The sequence below is a fragment of the Oncorhynchus kisutch genome, linkage group LG18 (genome assembly GCF_002021735.2).
Source record: "Oncorhynchus kisutch isolate 150728-3 linkage group LG18, Okis_V2, whole genome shotgun sequence".
Taxonomy (NCBI): domain Eukaryota; kingdom Metazoa; phylum Chordata; class Actinopteri; order Salmoniformes; family Salmonidae; genus Oncorhynchus; species Oncorhynchus kisutch.
In genome coordinates this window covers 78,334,229-78,350,889 of record NC_034191.2, presented here as the reverse complement: position 1 = coordinate 78,350,889, position 16,661 = coordinate 78,334,229, and the positions used below count along the sequence as shown (strand labels likewise).

At 44.0% G+C, this 16,661-nt stretch overlaps 1 pseudogene; it reads left to right on the top strand.

The window, feature by feature from the left end:
* Positions 1–15,376, top strand: part of LOC116354722 (C-C chemokine receptor type 3-like) — a 111,035-nt pseudogene extending 95,659 nt beyond the window's left edge.
* The last annotated feature ends 1,285 nt before the right edge of the window (positions 15,377–16,661 follow it).

The window sequence follows — 16,661 nt, the reverse complement described above, 5'->3', positions numbered from 1 at the left end:
TTGGCAGTATTGATCTGATGATACAGCTGTGATGCTATTGTAGTTATGTGTATGAAATGTTGTAATTGGACAAAAGCAGCCATGAAATACTATTCATGTTCTATCATGCGTTTATAAATGCTCAATGCTTTGATAGAAAGTCCAACATTTCAAAAGTGTGGTTCAATCGTTTCCGCAATTTGTAATTGCATTCGCCAGTATCTGTATTTCTGTTGAGTTAAAGGTAGACTCGGCTCAATCAAGGAAATTAATTAATGATTTAAAAGTTTATAATATATTTTTAAAAAAGAATCGTATTAATTATGCGTGTTTTTTTGTATATATTGTGTCACTTTTTTGCTATTGACATTTGATATGGTATAAGACTGTATGAAAATGTGTCACCTAGCATTGAGATGCTTCCGGAAAGTGTTGTGCAATTCAATGGCCTGCTTAAGCATCAGCTAGTCTATCATGCTGATGAAAAAGATCAGTTTAATTGAAATACTGTTTATAAAAGCGTAAATTACTATTTACAGATTGCTTATTGGGCCAGCAGGGTAGCCTAGTGGTGGGGCGGCAGGGTAGCCTAGTGGTGGGGCGGCAGGGTAGCCTAGTGGTGGGGTGGCAGGGTAGCCTAGTGGTGGGGCGGCAGGGTAGCCTAGTGGTGGGGCGGCAGGGTAGCCTAGTGGTGGGGCGGCAGTAGTGGTGGGGCGGCAGGGTAGCCTAGTGGTGGGGCGGCAGGGTAGCCTAGTGGTGGGGCGGCAGGGTAGCCTTGTGGTGGGGTGGCAGGGTAGCCTAGTGGTGGGGCGGCATGGTAGCCTAGTGGTGGGGCGGCAGGGTAGCCTAGTGGTGGGGCGGCAGGGTAGCCTAGTGGTGGGGCGGCAGGGTAGCCTAGTGGTGGGGCGGCAGGGTAGCCTAGTGGTGGGGCGGCAGGGTAGCCTAGTGGTGGGGCGGCAGGGTAGCCTTGTGGTGGGGCGGCAGGGTAGCCTAGTGGTGGGGCGGCAGGGTAGCCTAGTGGTGGGGCGGCAGGGTAGCCTAGTGGTGGGGCGGCAGGGTAGCCTAGTGGTGGGGCGGCAGGGTAGCCTAGTGGTGGGGCGGCAGGGTAGCCTAGTGGTGGGGCGGCAGGGTAGCCTAGTGGTGGGGTGGCGGTGTAGCCTAGTGGTGGGGCGGCAGGGTAGCCTAGTGGTGGGGCGGCAGGGTAGCCTTGTGGTGGGGCGGCAGGGTAGGCTAGTGGTTAGAGCGTTGGACTAGTAACCGGAAGGTTGCAAGTTCAAACCCCTGAGCTGACAAGGTACAAATCTGTCGTTCTGCCCCTGAACAGGCAGTTAACCCACTGTTCCTACGCCGTCATTGAAAATAAGAATTTGTTCTTAACTGACTTGCCAGGTAAAATAAATACAATTATTGACATTTACAAATGTAGGAAGAATAATTAACAAATTGTAAGTAAATGCTTTAAAACTATTTATAAATGGTTTATTAAGGAACTTAATGTTATGTGTTACTGAATGTATTCTTAGGGCCAGAAGGTATGTCAGGTCAGGTCTAAGATAAATCTACATTAAATTAATTATGGTCAAGAGATCACCATCCTTCTACATTTAGTATGATCCCCATTTAATTGGGTTAGCATTAGCTGTATGGTCACTCATTAGCAGACGTATTCTCCATATTAACATGGTGGGTTTTATGACTTCATAAGATTCATGAATTCCCTCGTAACCCGATAAGAGACGAGACATACCCCCTCGCCTTCTTCCGTCTTTCATCTGTAAGGATCAAGTACTCTCAATTTCAGAGAAGAAAAAGTTATGCATCTATAAAAACTTCCCACTTTGATGAGCTTAATTTATTTCAGAGAGGAGGACGTTCCTAGTTTTGAGGGTCTTATTATACTTACCCTTCCACTTGAAAATATAATAATATAATAATATAATATAATCTATCTGGACATTTCTCCTACATTCTGGGCATGAACTGATCGCCAAATTACCTTTTTTTTCTATTTTTTTTTCTTTTCCGATCCTTACCAAGTGCCTTAAATCACAAATTAGTCTCTGATGACTGAAATGCCATTAAAGTTTAATCTTTATAGCTGTATTATTTAACTCTGCAAGCGCATTCACCTTCAATGTAGCGTGGCCTTTGATGTCCGATTTTCAATAACCCACCAGGATCTAAGAAGGATCTTCCTACTGAATTGTGCAGTCATTTATCATCATACTTCTAGGCCTTTTGACCTAAAAGTGTCCGGCAACCAAGCCCTAAATAAAAGTGACAGGCCGGACTAGCTAAAACATTTGAGTTGAATAATTTATTCCTCTTTGTGAGGTTACGGCTCTACGGGGACCACATCTACTGTAAGTAATTAGCCCCTCGTAACAGGTTGTAATTATAAGGATGATAATCCACTTCATAAAAGATGTGCTGGTGTGTGGCCTAAGATATCTACTGCACTATTATAAACTGGGCGGTTCGAGACATGAATGCTGATTGGCTGACAGCCTTGATTTATTATTACTTAAATATACTGTACAGTACGTGGTCAGCCCTTACGGTCTCTTATTGTCATGGACTAATGGTGAAGAACAATAAATTGATCCTCAGAGGACCTCATCATAGCTTTTCTCATGATGGAATCCTATTATTGAATGGAGGAGGACGAAGTTGCCCCTAGACACGGATCCGACGGCAGATTGTCTGTACGTCCCCTTTGGATTTGGAGCGTGTAAAGCTGATCCTAAATCTGTCCTGTGCCCAAGGGTTTAATTTCTACCCAGAAAGGCTTGGATGAACTTGGGAAGAGGGTATAGGGGAGGTAGTGATGTCTAGACAACATACAGGCAGGCTTTTGTATGAGGGATAGTGTCTGACTATTACGGCTCTCTCTCTCTTTGGCACTTATGAAAAAGCTGTAAAGGTTATCCAGCTTGCCAGCGTTCCACAGACAACGAGCAAGAGGGTTTCCTGTGACCCCCAGCTAGCAAGAGGTTTCCTGTGACCCCCAGCTAGCAAGAGGATTTCCTGTGACCCCCAGCTAACAAGAGGGTTTCCTGTGACCCCCAGCTAACAAGAGGTGTCCTGTGACCCCCAGCTAGCAAGAGGGTTTCCTGTGACCCCCAGCTAGCAAGAGGTTTCCTGTGACCCCCAGCTAGCAAGAGGGTTTCCTGTGACCCCCAGCTAGCAAGAGGGTTTCCTGTGACCCCCAGCTAGCAAGAGGGTTTCCTGTGACCCCCAGCTAGCAAGAGGGTTTCCTGTGACCCCCAGCTAGCAAGAGGGTTTCCTGTGACCCCCAGCTAGCAAGAGGGTTTCCTGTGACCCCCAGCTAGCAAGAGGGTTTCCTGTGACCCCCAGCTAGCAAGAGGGTTTCCTGTGACCCCCAGCTAGCAAGAGGTTTCCTGTGACCCCCATCTAGCAAGAGGATTTCCTGTGACCCCCAGCTAACAAGAGGGTTTCCTGTGACCCCCAGCTAACAAGAGGTTTCCTGTGACCACCAGCTAACAAGAGGATTTCCTGTGACCCCCAGCTAACAAGAGGATTTCCTGTGACCCCCAGCTAACAAGAGGATTTCCTGTGACCCCCAGCTAACAAGAGGATTTCCTGTGACCCCCAGCTAACAAGAGGATTTCCTGTGACCCCCAGCTAACAAGAGGATTTCCTGTGACCCCCAGCTAACAAGAGGATTTCCTGTGACCCCCAGCTAGCAAGAGGCTTTCCTGTGACCCCCAGCTAACAAGAGGTTTCCTGTGACCCCCAGCTAACAAGAGGTTTCATGTGACCCCCAGCTAACAAGAGGTTTCCTGTGACCCCCAGCTAACAAGAGGCTTTCCTGTGACCCCCAGCTAACAAGAGGATTTCCTGTGACCCCCAGCTAAGTCATGATTGTCATAGTTAATTTTAACATTTTTTTCAGTCAGTGTTTATATTCTGAAAAAGCCGGAGGATTTAGACATTAGTGACAGTTCTGTGCCGATGTGATTAAGACATGCTTGGCCATTTTTTAACTGAGAGGCCAATGACAGCCATTAATCACTGTCACATGACTCCTTTATTTTCTGCACAGTATCCCTTTTATATTCAAACAAGTGAGAACTGTGCACCTTCAAAGTGAGTCTGCACCGAGCAACTAAAATAAATAAACAACAAGCAGATTAATCTATAGTTCCGACGAGGGTTCATCGGATCGGTAATGGCTGGAAACCTCTGTTCTCAAGATAGAGGCATCAACCCTGGCCTTGTCTCGCCTTTGGTACTGTGAGATGAAACATTTCAAAATGCTTTCATCATAGGGGAGTGTTTTTTAGGACGAGGACTCTTGCTATTAAAACTTAGGAAGGTCTTTGGTTCTAGTTGCAGAGATATTGCAGTGACCCCCTGCAGCATCAGAGAGAAGATGCCTTTGTTGTAAACTATCAGGCAAGCTGGATAATAACGGGTCAGGCCTTTCTGTCGAGGGACAGCGGGACAGTCAGACGGACAGTCAGAGGGACAGTCAGAAGGACAGAGGGACAGTCAGAGGGACAGTCAGAGGGACAGTCAAAGGGAGAGAAATAGAAAGTCAGACGGATAGAGGGATAGAGAGATAGAGACAGCTCATTCAGTCAGAGGGATAGAGGGATAGAAAGTCAGACAGAGGGATAGAGAGATAGAGACAGCTCATTCAGTCAGAGGGATAGAGATAGAAAGTCAGACGGATAGAGGGATAGAAAGTCAGACAGATAGAGGGATAGAAAGTCAGACGGATAGAGGGATAGAAAGTCAGACAGATAGAGACAGATAGAGGGATAGAGAGATAGCGAGATAGAGGGATAGAGAGATAGAGACAGATAGAGGGATAGAGAGATAGAGACAGATAGAGGGATAGAGAGATAGAGACAGATAGAGGGATAGAGAGATAGAGAGATAGAGGGATAGAGAGATAGAGACAGATAGAGGGATAGAGAGATAGAGACAGATAGAGGGATAGAGAGATAGAGACAGATAGAGGGATAGAGAGATAGAGACAGATAGAGGGATAGAGAGATAGAGACAGATAGAGGGATAGAGAGATAGAGAGATAGAGACAGATAGAGGGATAGAGAGATAGAGACAGATAGAGGGATAGAGAGATAGAGACAGATAGAGGGATAGAGAGATAGAGACAGATAGAGAGATAGAGACAGATAGAGAGATAGAGAGATAGAGACAGATAGAGGGATAGAGAGATAGAGACAGACAGAGAGATAGAAAGTCAGACAGAGAGAGGGATAGAGAGATAGAGACAGCTCATTCAGTCAGAGGGAGAGAGATAGAAAGTCAGACAGATAGAGGGATAGAGAGATAGAGACAGATAGAGAGATAGAGAGATAGAGACAGATAGAGGGATAGAGAGATAGAGACAGATAGAGGGATAGAGAGATAGAGACAGATAGAGAGATAGAGACAGATAGAGGGATAGAGAGATAGAGACAGATAGAGGGATAGAGAGATAGAGGTAGATAGAGGGATAGAGAGATAGAGACAGATAGAGGGATAGAGAGATAGAGACAGATAGAGGGATAGAGAGATAGAGACAGATAGAGGGATAGAGAGATAGAGACAGATAGAGAGATAGAAAGTCAGACAGAGAGAGGGATAGAGAGATAGAGACAGCTCATTCAGTCAGAGGGAGAGAGATAGAAAGTCAGACAGATAGAGGGATAGAGAGATAGAGACAGATAGAGAGATAGAGACAGATAGAGGGATAGAGAGATAGAGACAGATAGAGAGATAGAGAGATAGAGACAGATAGAGAGATAGAGACAGATAGAGGGATAGAGAGATAGAGACAGATAGAGGGATAGAGAGATAGAGACAGATAGAGGGATAGAAAGTCAGACAGATAGAGAGATAGAGGGATAGAGAGATAGAGAGATAGAGACAGATAGAGGGATAGAAAGTCAGACAGATAGAGGGATAGAGAGATAGAGAGATAGAGACAGATAGAGGGATAGAGAGATATAGCCAGATAGAGGGATAGAGAGATAGAGACAGATAGAGGGATAGAGAGATAGAGAGATAGAGACAGATAGAGGGATAGAGAGATAGAGAGATAGAGACAGATAGAGGGATAGAGCGATAGAGACAGATAGAGGGATAGAGAGATAGAGACAGATAGAGGGATAGAGCGATAGAGACAGATAGAGGGATAGAGAGATAGAGACAGATAGAGGGATAGAGAGATAGAGACAGATAGAGGGATAGAGCGATAGAGACAGATAGAGGGATAGAGAGATAGAGACAGATAGAGGGATAGAGAGATAGAGACAGATAGAGGGATAGAGAGATAGAGACAGACAGAGAGATAGAAAGTCAGACAGAGAGAGGGATAGAGAGATAGAGAGATAGAGACAGATAGAGGGATAGAGAGATAGAGACAGATAGAGGGATAGAGAGATAGAGACAGATAGAGGGATAGAGAGATAGAGACAGATAGAGGGATAGAGAGATAGAGACAGACAGAGAGATAGAAAGTCAGACAGAGAGAGGGATAGAGAGATAGAGACAGCTCATTCAGTCAGAGGGAGAGAGATAGAAAGTCAGACAGATAGAGGGATAGAGAGATAGAGACAGATAGAGAGATAGAGAGATAGAGACAGATAGAGGGATAGAGAGATAGAGACAGATAGAGGGATAGAGAGATAGAGACAGATAGAGAGATAGAGAGATAGAGACAGATAGAGGGATAGAGAGATAGAGACAGATAGAGGGATAGAGAGATAGAGGTAGATAGAGGGATAGAGAGATAGAGACAGATAGAGGGATAGAGAGATAGAGACAGATAGAGGGATAGAGAGATAGAGAGATAGAGACAGATAGAGGGATAGAGAGATAGAGACAGATAGAGGGATAGAGAGATAGAGACATATAGAGGGATAGAGAGATAGAGACAGATAGAGGGATAGAGAGATAGAGACAGATAGAGAGATAGAAAGTCAGACAGAGAGAGGGATAGAGAGATAGAGACAGCTCATTCAGTCAGAGGGAGAGAGATAGAAAGTCAGACAGATAGAGGGATAGAGAGATAGAGACAGATAGAGAGATAGAGACAGATAGAGGGATAGAGAGATAGAGACAGATAGAGAGATAGAGAGATAGAGACAGATAGAGAGATAGAGAGATAGAGACAGATAGAGGGATAGAGAGATAGAGACAGATAGAGGGATAGAGAGATAGAGACAGATAGAGGGATAGAGAGATAGAGACAGATAGAGGGATAGAAAGTCAGACAGATAGAGAGATAGAGGGATAGAGAGATAGAGAGATAGAGACAGATAGAGGGATAGAAAGTCAGACAGATAGAGGGATAGAGAGATAGAGAGATAGAGACAGATAGATGGATAGAGAGATAGAGCCAGATAGAGGGATAGAGAGATAGAGACAGATAGAGGGATAGAGAGATAGAGAGATAGAGACAGATAGAGGGATAGAGCGATAGAGACAGATAGAGGGATAGAGAGATAGAGACAGAGAGAGGGATAGAGAGATAGAGACAGCTCATTCAGTCAGAGGGATAGAGGGATAGAAAGTCAGACAGATAGAGGGATAGAGAGATAGAGACAGATAGAGGGATAGAGAGATAGAGACAGATAGAGGGATAGAGATATAGAGACAGCTCATTCATTCAGTCAGAGGGATAGAGAGATAGAGACAGATAGAGGGATAGAGAGATAGAGACAGATAGAGGGATAGAGAGATAGAGACAGATAGAGGGATAGAGAGAGATAGAGACAGATAGAGGGATAGAGAGATAGAGACAGATAGAGGGATAGAGAGATAGAGACAGATAGAGGGATGGAGAGATAGAGACAGATAGAGGGATTGTTACGGATACAGTTATCCTGTGTGCTCTAGAGCTAGCTCAATCTCTCTGTAAATGCCATGTATGTAGATCTCTGTGTTTCACTCTCTCTTTGTCTTAAACCTCTCTTTTGTTTGAGCACCTCCATAGCACTTTGTCATCACCTGTGAGTATTGTTTTGGTTATGGTGTTTGTTTGTTGCTGGTGGGAAAAGGGGGAAACCAAGACAAGTCGCCCATGGGCATACACTACCCGTAGGTGAACTTTGTTAAATACACTAGTTAGAACTGGGCGGACCACCCACTGTATTTTTGGTTAGTTAGTTAGCTGTTGTTAAAGTAGGCTAGTCTAGCTTAGGGGTGTTTTTGTATATTTATTGTTTCTTTCCTTGGGTCCAGCTCAGCCCCTTTTCCTGCTCCCCCCATTACCGTGTGTTTATAAATAAACTTTGAGTTTGACGGTAGATTTCAGTTGTCCTGGTTATTTCGTTCACACTTTTACTTTGTCACAATTATAATTTGCATGAGTTATGTTACGGGTCTCATTACCATCCCCCCTAGACTGTCGGGCCAAAAGGGATTCGTAACAGGGATAGAGAGATAGAGACAGATAGAGAGGGATAGAGAGATAGAGACAGATAGAGAGGGATAGAGAGATAGAGACAGCTCATTCAGTCAGAGGGATAGAGATAGAAAGTCAGACAGATAGAGACAGATAGAGGGATAGAGACAGATAGAGGGATAGAGACAGATAGAGGGATAGAGACAGAGACAGAGACAGATAAAGGGATAGAGAGATAGAGACAGATCTAGAGGAGACAAGTGAATTGTTATTACACTGTGGGAACTCACAGAGAAAATACTGCATTCGCTGACAGTGCATGGATGAGTAGTTAGTTGCAATTGTTTTTGACCAAAATGGCTAAGGCATAAATAAATATGTTTGTTATTGTAGATACACTCCAGTTACTTAGCTAGTTAAGCTAAAACAGGGAAATATGTAACATTACAATGGTTGATGCAATACAATGCCCTTGCGTTGGAGATGATCAAGACAGCTTTGTTAACATGATATGGATAAAATGTCATATATATTATACCTGGGAAAAAACTGTATGTATTGAAATGTTGGGTATTCATTTGATCTTTATAGGCTTTATGTCTACAGAACATATGAAAAGTTGTTTTCACTGGGTGAAAATGGCCTTGGCTGAAGTTAAGCAGCGACAGAGTTGACAGAGAGTGAATATTGATAGCTGGGAGACAGAGAGCAGAGGGCTGTAGCCATAATCATTTCTCCCCCAGAGCCACTGCAAAGACTTGTAACCAATGCAAAAAATACAGTGCTGTATAGTGTTTTAGTGATTTCTTTTAGGGATTCGCGGGCGGTGTTTCTTTTCATGTGTTCGAAACAGATGCTAAAATATTTAGCTTATTTTGTTTAGCTTCTCCCAATGTCAACTGTTTATGTGAAAGCACACAGTGCTCATTGTTAGTTAAGCTATTGAAGACAGTTGTTTTTTGAAAATGGAGAGACCCACATCAAACTCACATGAAAGAGAGTAACTTTCGCATTGGGTGAGAGAACAATGGTGCTGGTTCCAAACAATGAATTATGGATGAAATGTTTCAAGAGATGCTTTTAGTTGAAGTGTCCGAAAGTATTAATAGTGTCAGTGACTGTGCTTATTGCCGATTTCTTGTTTTAGATTTGTCTTTGAATCTGAACACGAACACTTTGGCATAAAAAAAAATGTATACCCGAAGTATTTCTCCATTTTTGTTTTGATACCATCAAGTGGAGTGGCCCAACTGGGCACACTACATCATTTCAATGTCGATAAATTGGTCATATTTGGTTGAGACATTGATCAATGAGATTACAACCTACAGTATATTCACCCATAAAAAAAAAATGAACAACCAAAAGTTAGTGGAATTTCCAATGTGTTATCACTATGCTTTCAACCATCTGAATGCACAACCAAATTCCAGTGGAAAAACAATGTCAGATTTTTGGTTAAGTTGTCACCCAAATGTTTATCACTGCCCTTTCAACTATTTTAAAGCACAGCAAAGTTGAAATGGGAATACAATGTCAGATATGTTGTCAATTTATACAACAGATGAATGTGTTATCACTGTGCTTCCTCTAATAGCACAACGGAATGACCTGGATTGAAGTTGAGATTACATTAAAAGTACACGGCTCAAGTGATCAATCCTGTTCTAGATTTTCTCTCAGATTATTACAGCAATTGTGAAGATCTCCACAGATCTGAGATGACATGATCATCCTATCAAATTGTATTAGACCTTCCAGTGAAATGTTTACCCTAACCAACAATGCAGTTAAAAAAATACCGATAAGAATAAGAAATAAAAGTAACAAGTAATTAAATGCACATAGTCCAGGAAGCCATTTTATTAGCTGTTCAGGAGTCTTATGGCTCGGGGGTAGAAGCTGTTTAGAAGCCTCTTGGATCTAGACTTGGCGCTCCGGTCCCGCTTGCCGTGCGGTAGCAGGGAGAACAGTCTATGTCTAGGGTGGCTGGAGTCTTTGACAATTGTTTGGACCATCCTCTGACACCCACTGGTGTAGAGGTCCTGGATGGCAGGAAGCTTGGCCCCAGGGATGTACTGGGCCGTTCGCACTACCCTCTGTAGTGCCTTGCGGTCGGAGGCTGAGCCGTTGCCACTCCAGGCAGTGATGCAACCAGTCTCTCAATGGTGCGGCTGTAGAACCTTTTGAGGATCTGAGGAGCCATGCCAAATCCTTTCAGTCTCCTGAGGGGGAATAGGTGTTGTCGCGCCCTGTTCACGACTGTCTTGGTATGCTTGGACCATGTTAGTTTGTTGGTGAACTACAAGATCTCAACCTGCTCCACTACAGCTCCGTCGATGATAATGGGGGCGTGCTCAGTTCTCCTTTTCCTGTAGTCCACAATCATCTCCTTTGTCTTGATCACATTGAGGGAGAGGTTGTTGTCCTGGCACCACACAGCCAGGTCTCTGACCTCCTCCCGATAGGCTACAGACGTGAGTGCTACGGGTTGGTAGTCATTTAGGCAGGTTACTTTAGTGTTCTTGGGCACATGCACTATGGTGGTCTGCTTTTTAAAACAAGTTAGTATTACAGATGGACAGGGAGAGGTTGAAAATGTCAGTGAAGACACTTACCAATTGGTCAGCTCATTCTCGCAGTACACGTCCTGGTAATCCATCTTGCTCTGCGTCCTTGTGAATGTTGGCCTGTTTAAAGGTCTTACTCACATCGGCTTTGGAGAGCGTTATCACACTGTCTTCCGGAACAGCTGGTGCTCTCATGCATGTTTCACTGTTATTTGCTCCGAAGCGAGCATAGAAGTAGTTTAGCTCATCTGCTTGGCTCGTGTCACTGGGAAGCTCTCGGCTGTGCTTCCCATTGTAGTATGTAAGGGTTTGTCAGCCCCTGCCACATCTGACAAGCGTCAGAGCCGGTGTAGTATGATTTGATCTTAGTAAGAACGGTTTGCCTGTGTGATAGTTCGTTGGAGGGCATAGAGGGATTTCTTATAAGCTTCCTGTTTAGAGTCCCACTCCTTGAAAGCAGCAGCTCTAGCCTTTAGCTCAGTGCGGATACTGCCTGTAATCCATGGCTTCTGGTTGGGGTATGTACTTACGGTCACTTGTGGGGGCGACATCATCGATGCACTTATTGATGAAGCCAATGACTGATGTGGTGTACTCCTCAATGTTATCGGATGAGTCCCAGAACATATTCCAGTCTGTGTTAGCAAAACAGTAGCTTAGCATCTGCTTCCTCTGACCACTTTTTTTATTGATCTAGTCACAGGTGCTTCCGGTATTAATTTTTGCTTGTAAGTAGAAATCAGGAGGATAGAATCGTGGTCAGATTTTCCAAATGGAGGGCGAGCTTTGTATGCGTCTCTGTGTGTAGAGTAAAGGTGGTCCAGAGGTTGTTTTCCTCTGGTTGCACATTTAACATGCTGATGGAAATTTGGTAATACGGATTTAAGTTTCCCTGCATTAAAGTCCCTGGCTACTAGGAGCGTTTTCTTGTTTGCTTAAGGCGGAATACAGCTCATTTAGTGCCAGCCTCTGACTGTGGTGGTATGTAAACAGCTACCAAAAATAGTTAACTCCCTAGGTAGATAATGTGGTCTAAAGCTTATCATGAGATACTCTACCTCAGGGGAGCAATAGCTCAAGACTTCCTTAGATATCGTGCACCAGCTATTATTTACAAAAACACATAGTCCGCCGCCCCTTGTCTTACCAGATGCCGCTGTTCTATCCTGCTGGTACAGCATATAACCAGCCAGCTGTATGTTGATAGTGTCGTTGTTCAGCCACAACTCAGTTTTGAATGTCCTGTTAGTAGTGTAATCTTCCGTGTCGGTCATCTATTTTATTCTCCAAAGATTGCACGTTTGCTAACAGAATGGAAGGAAGTGGGGGTTTATTCGATTGCCTACAGATTTTCAAAAGGCAGGCCACCCTCCTGCCCCTTTTTCTACGCCTCCTCTTCACGCAAATCACTGGGATCTGGGCCTGTTCCCGAGGAAGCAGTATATCGTTCGCGTCGGGCTCATCAGACTCGTTAAAGGAAAAAAAGGATTCTGCCAGTTCGTGGTGAGTAATCGTAGTCTTGATGTCCAGAAGTTATTTTCGGTCATAAGAGATGGTAGTGGCAACAGCTCATATAGAGATTAACAACAGTTAGACCTATAACTTGAAATGGGGACATGTGGGATTGCTATTTATTAAAATCAGAATACCTGGATCTCTATTGGAGACAACTCTGTCTGGGAAAAACAATCAGTGTAACCAATACCCTGTAACACATTCAGGATAAATAATGTAGTACTAATCAATAGAGCAGATTCTTCTGTCAAAAGTTCAAATATTTTCTTGGGGTCTTTCCTGTCTATGCTAGCAGACTGTTGCTGGAATATATTGTAATATGTCTCAGGAAGTTGGTAGTAATTACGTAGGCTATTCTAACAAGAAAATATTTTAAAATAGATTATTTCTCAGTAACATGCAGGGCGCTGCTCCACAGCCACCGTTAGCTGCACTGTTAGCACAGCCACTGCTCCCTCTGATTAAAGCCTGTCAGCTGTTGAACCAAGGCGCCCTCTTCTTCGACGTTATCCAGCCACAAAAGTTGGACAGCAGGATCGCTACTTCAATCGTAGATGGTATGAGGATTACAAATGGATTATAAATGGCTGGAATATTATTTTTCAAAGGACCATGCTATCTACTTTGCATGCTGCCACTTTCAACATCCAGGAAACCATGGAGGAGAGAAGGTGGCATTTACCCACAATGGCTACCAAAACCGGAAGAAGGCGACAAGTTCATTCAAGACACACAATGCTAGTGTGGAGCATAAATATGCAATGACAGCGTGGAATGAGTAGACTATTCAGAAAGTGTAGTATCCTTAGAGGCTTCTTAGATGACTCATGACACGTAAGTACAGTTTAGTATTTAATTGTAACTTAGAATAATATTCTCTAACGCACCTGGCTTAAGCTACCTGAAGCTTTCTTAAATCACGGTTATAGGCAGACATAGGAAATGGCTGAAATGGCAGAAAGCAAAGCCCGTCATGAGTTATTACTTTCATCTATTGGTAAACATAAATATACCAGGATACTACATTACCCCCTTTAAAGTTAATAACCCAACTTAATACCTTCCTGAGCTATGCTGTTTTTATATTTACATTTTTTCAAACATGATCTCCTTCAGGATCTGAAAAGGTCTGGAGACGTATCTCTCTAATAGAGCGTCTCAGAGGTGGTGTAGCTCGTGCCACCAGCTCTTCCCCTTTTGATGGTGAAACAAAGTTATTTGTGGAAACTTCACAGGAGGAGGTCGTCCTAGACAGGTGGTCACAGGACGTTGAGCATTGTTGGTCTCAGGTGGTTTGTCAAACTGCAACTCTGGGGGAAGTTCCAATGTCCTGTCCTGCCTGTTTAAGCATTGATCCAGATCCCCGGATGGAAGTGGAATTCTATCTCTGATCTGATCCACGTGTCTACTTTTTCCACTTCCAATGATCACAGTATAAGATACTGGTCCTGAGCAATCCTCAATGGTAGCTGGAATCCATTTAGGATCAAACCCATAGTTCTTGTATAGACATCATTACCAGGTGAGAAACTTCTGATTTTGGCTGGGTTGTCATGATTACATGTTTGATTCCATTGCTTTTGTTGTATTTTCATTTTCAGGTCTGGTCTGATGAGATCCAAGGTTGACCTTAACCTCCTTGACATCAAAATTTTTGCAGGTGACAACTCAGTTGTAGCTTGAGGAGTAATTCTGTAGCTAAGCAAGAATCTTGACACCTTAGTTTCAATGCTGGGCCCTTGCATCTTCCTCATCCCCTCCTTCAAGGTCTGAACCGCACGTTCTGCTAATCCGTTTGAAGATGGGTGAAAAGGGACCGACGTTACATGCTGAATTCCATTTTGTTTCATGAAACTTGTGAATTCAGTGCTTGTCAAACAAGTAGCATTGTCGCTAAACAACATTTGAGGCAATACCATAACACTGAAGCTATGTTGTAACTTCTCAATCATAGCGTACGATGTGGACGTGTTCATGGGGTAAACATCCCATCCACTTTGAATGAGAATCAATCAGCACAAGGGACATTTTTCCTAGGAAAGGTCCAGCGTAGTCCACATGTAGTCGTGTCCATGTTTTTTCTGGCCTTTCCCATGGATGTAATGGTACGGTGGAGGGGGGGGGGTGACTTCCTGTTACTCTGCACACTGGCTAACCTCATTTTCCACATCGTGGTCAATCTTTGGCCAGAGACGTATGACCTCGCCAGCCCTTTCATTCTCGACATACCTGGATGTGACTGATGCAACAACTTAAGTAGCAAACCCCGCCCTTCTGGTGGGATAACCACTCTTGAACCCCACAGAACACATCCATCTCGAACACTCAAGGCCAAATGGCGAGCGTAGTAAGGCATAACCTGAGGCTCTGTCACTGTAGGCCATCCTTTCAGGATAAATTCATGCACCTGTGATAGCGTCACATCCTTTGAAGTCCATTGCCTGATTTGTGCTGTGTTCACCGGTGCATCATCCAACACATTGATCATCAAAACCTGGTAATTTTCTTCTTCCTGAATGATGATTTCTGGAATGGGCAGCCTACTCAGAGCATCAGCATTCCCATGTTATCTGCCTGGTTTGTCAATTATTCTGTACTCGTAGGCCCTGAGCCACACAGCCCATCGTTGAACTCTTGGAGACACCATTTGTGGTACTGGCTGTTGTTCACAGAACAGAGCGATCAGAGGCTTATGGTCGGTCACAATAGTGAATGTTCTCTTGTATAAGTACTTGTGGAATCTCTATATTCCGAATATGACAGCCAGTCCTTCCTTGTCCAGCTGAGAGTACTTTTTCTCCGCTGGCGACAACGTTCTTGACATGAATCCGTTTCTCTGTCCCATTCTCCATCTAGTGTGATAGCACCGCCCCCCACACCATACGATGAGGCGTCACACGATAAGATGAGATCTCTGTCTGCTGAGTAGTGCACGAGCACTTCAGCTGATTGCAGTAACACCTTTGACTTTGCAAAAGCTTCTTCCTGTCTTTCTGACCATTTCCAGGCCACATCCTTCCTTAGCAGTTGATGCAGAGGAGCTAAGAGGGGAGAGAGGTTGGGGAGGAAGCGATTATAATAATTCTAGATAGGCTTTCAGCTCTGTAACGTTTGTCGGAGCTGGAGCTTCCACAACAGCCCTCACTTTAGCTTTGACAGTGTGTAACCCCTTGTCATCCACCTTGTGACCCAGGTACTGCACTTCATCAGCTAACAGTGTACACTTGCTTCTCTTCAGCCAGAGACCGGCATCCTCCATCCTCCTCAACACTTCACCAAAGTTTCTGAGATGTTCTTCCTTTGTGACTCCCGTGACAAGAATGTTGCTGAGGTAAACCGCTACCTTGGGTATCCCCTGCAGAACTCCCACCATGGATCTTTAGAAGATAGCTGGTTCAGAAGACACCCCGAAGGGTAAGCGTTTATAGGTAAACATCCCTCTGTGGGTGTTTATGGTCAGGTACTTCTGTGAAGCTTTATCCATTAGCACTTGCTGATATGCGTGATTCATGTCCAGTTTTGTGATCTGTTGCCCTCCGGTTAAACTTGAAAGCAAATCCTCCACTTTCGGTATAGGGTACTGCTCTAGAGAGGAAACTCTATTTACAGTCAGTTTATAGTCACCGCATAATCTGATTGAACCATCTGGTTTTAGTATGGGAACAACTGGTGCTGCCCACTCAGAGAACTTGACAGGTATAATTATAATTATATCCTCTGCTAAGAGTCTATCAATTTCCACATCCACTTTAGGCTTCATGGCACATGGAACTGATCTTGGCCTGTAGAATCTGGGAGTAGCATCAGCAGCAACATGAATGGTAGCTTGGACCCCTTTAAATGTCCCTAGCTCTTCTTTGAAAACACACTCATGCTTTGAAAGTACCTGCTGTAGTGTCAATGTCTCTGTGGTGACATGTTTGACTTCATCCCAGTTCAATTGTATTTCCTTCAACCACCCTCTCCCTAGTAAGCTGGGTCCAGTACCTTCCACTACTAAGAGAGACGGACTTTTCTGTTGTCCTTGATATTCTACTTGAACATCAGCAACTCCAATCACAGTGATCTTCTCCCCTGTGTACGTTTTGAGTTTAATGGGGGTGTCTCTCAGTTTAGGCACTTCAACGTTTTCCCACTTCAAATAGAATTGGGACCTGTTCATCAGCGTGACACTACAGCCTGTGTCTATTTCAAAACAGTACCTTAACTCCATT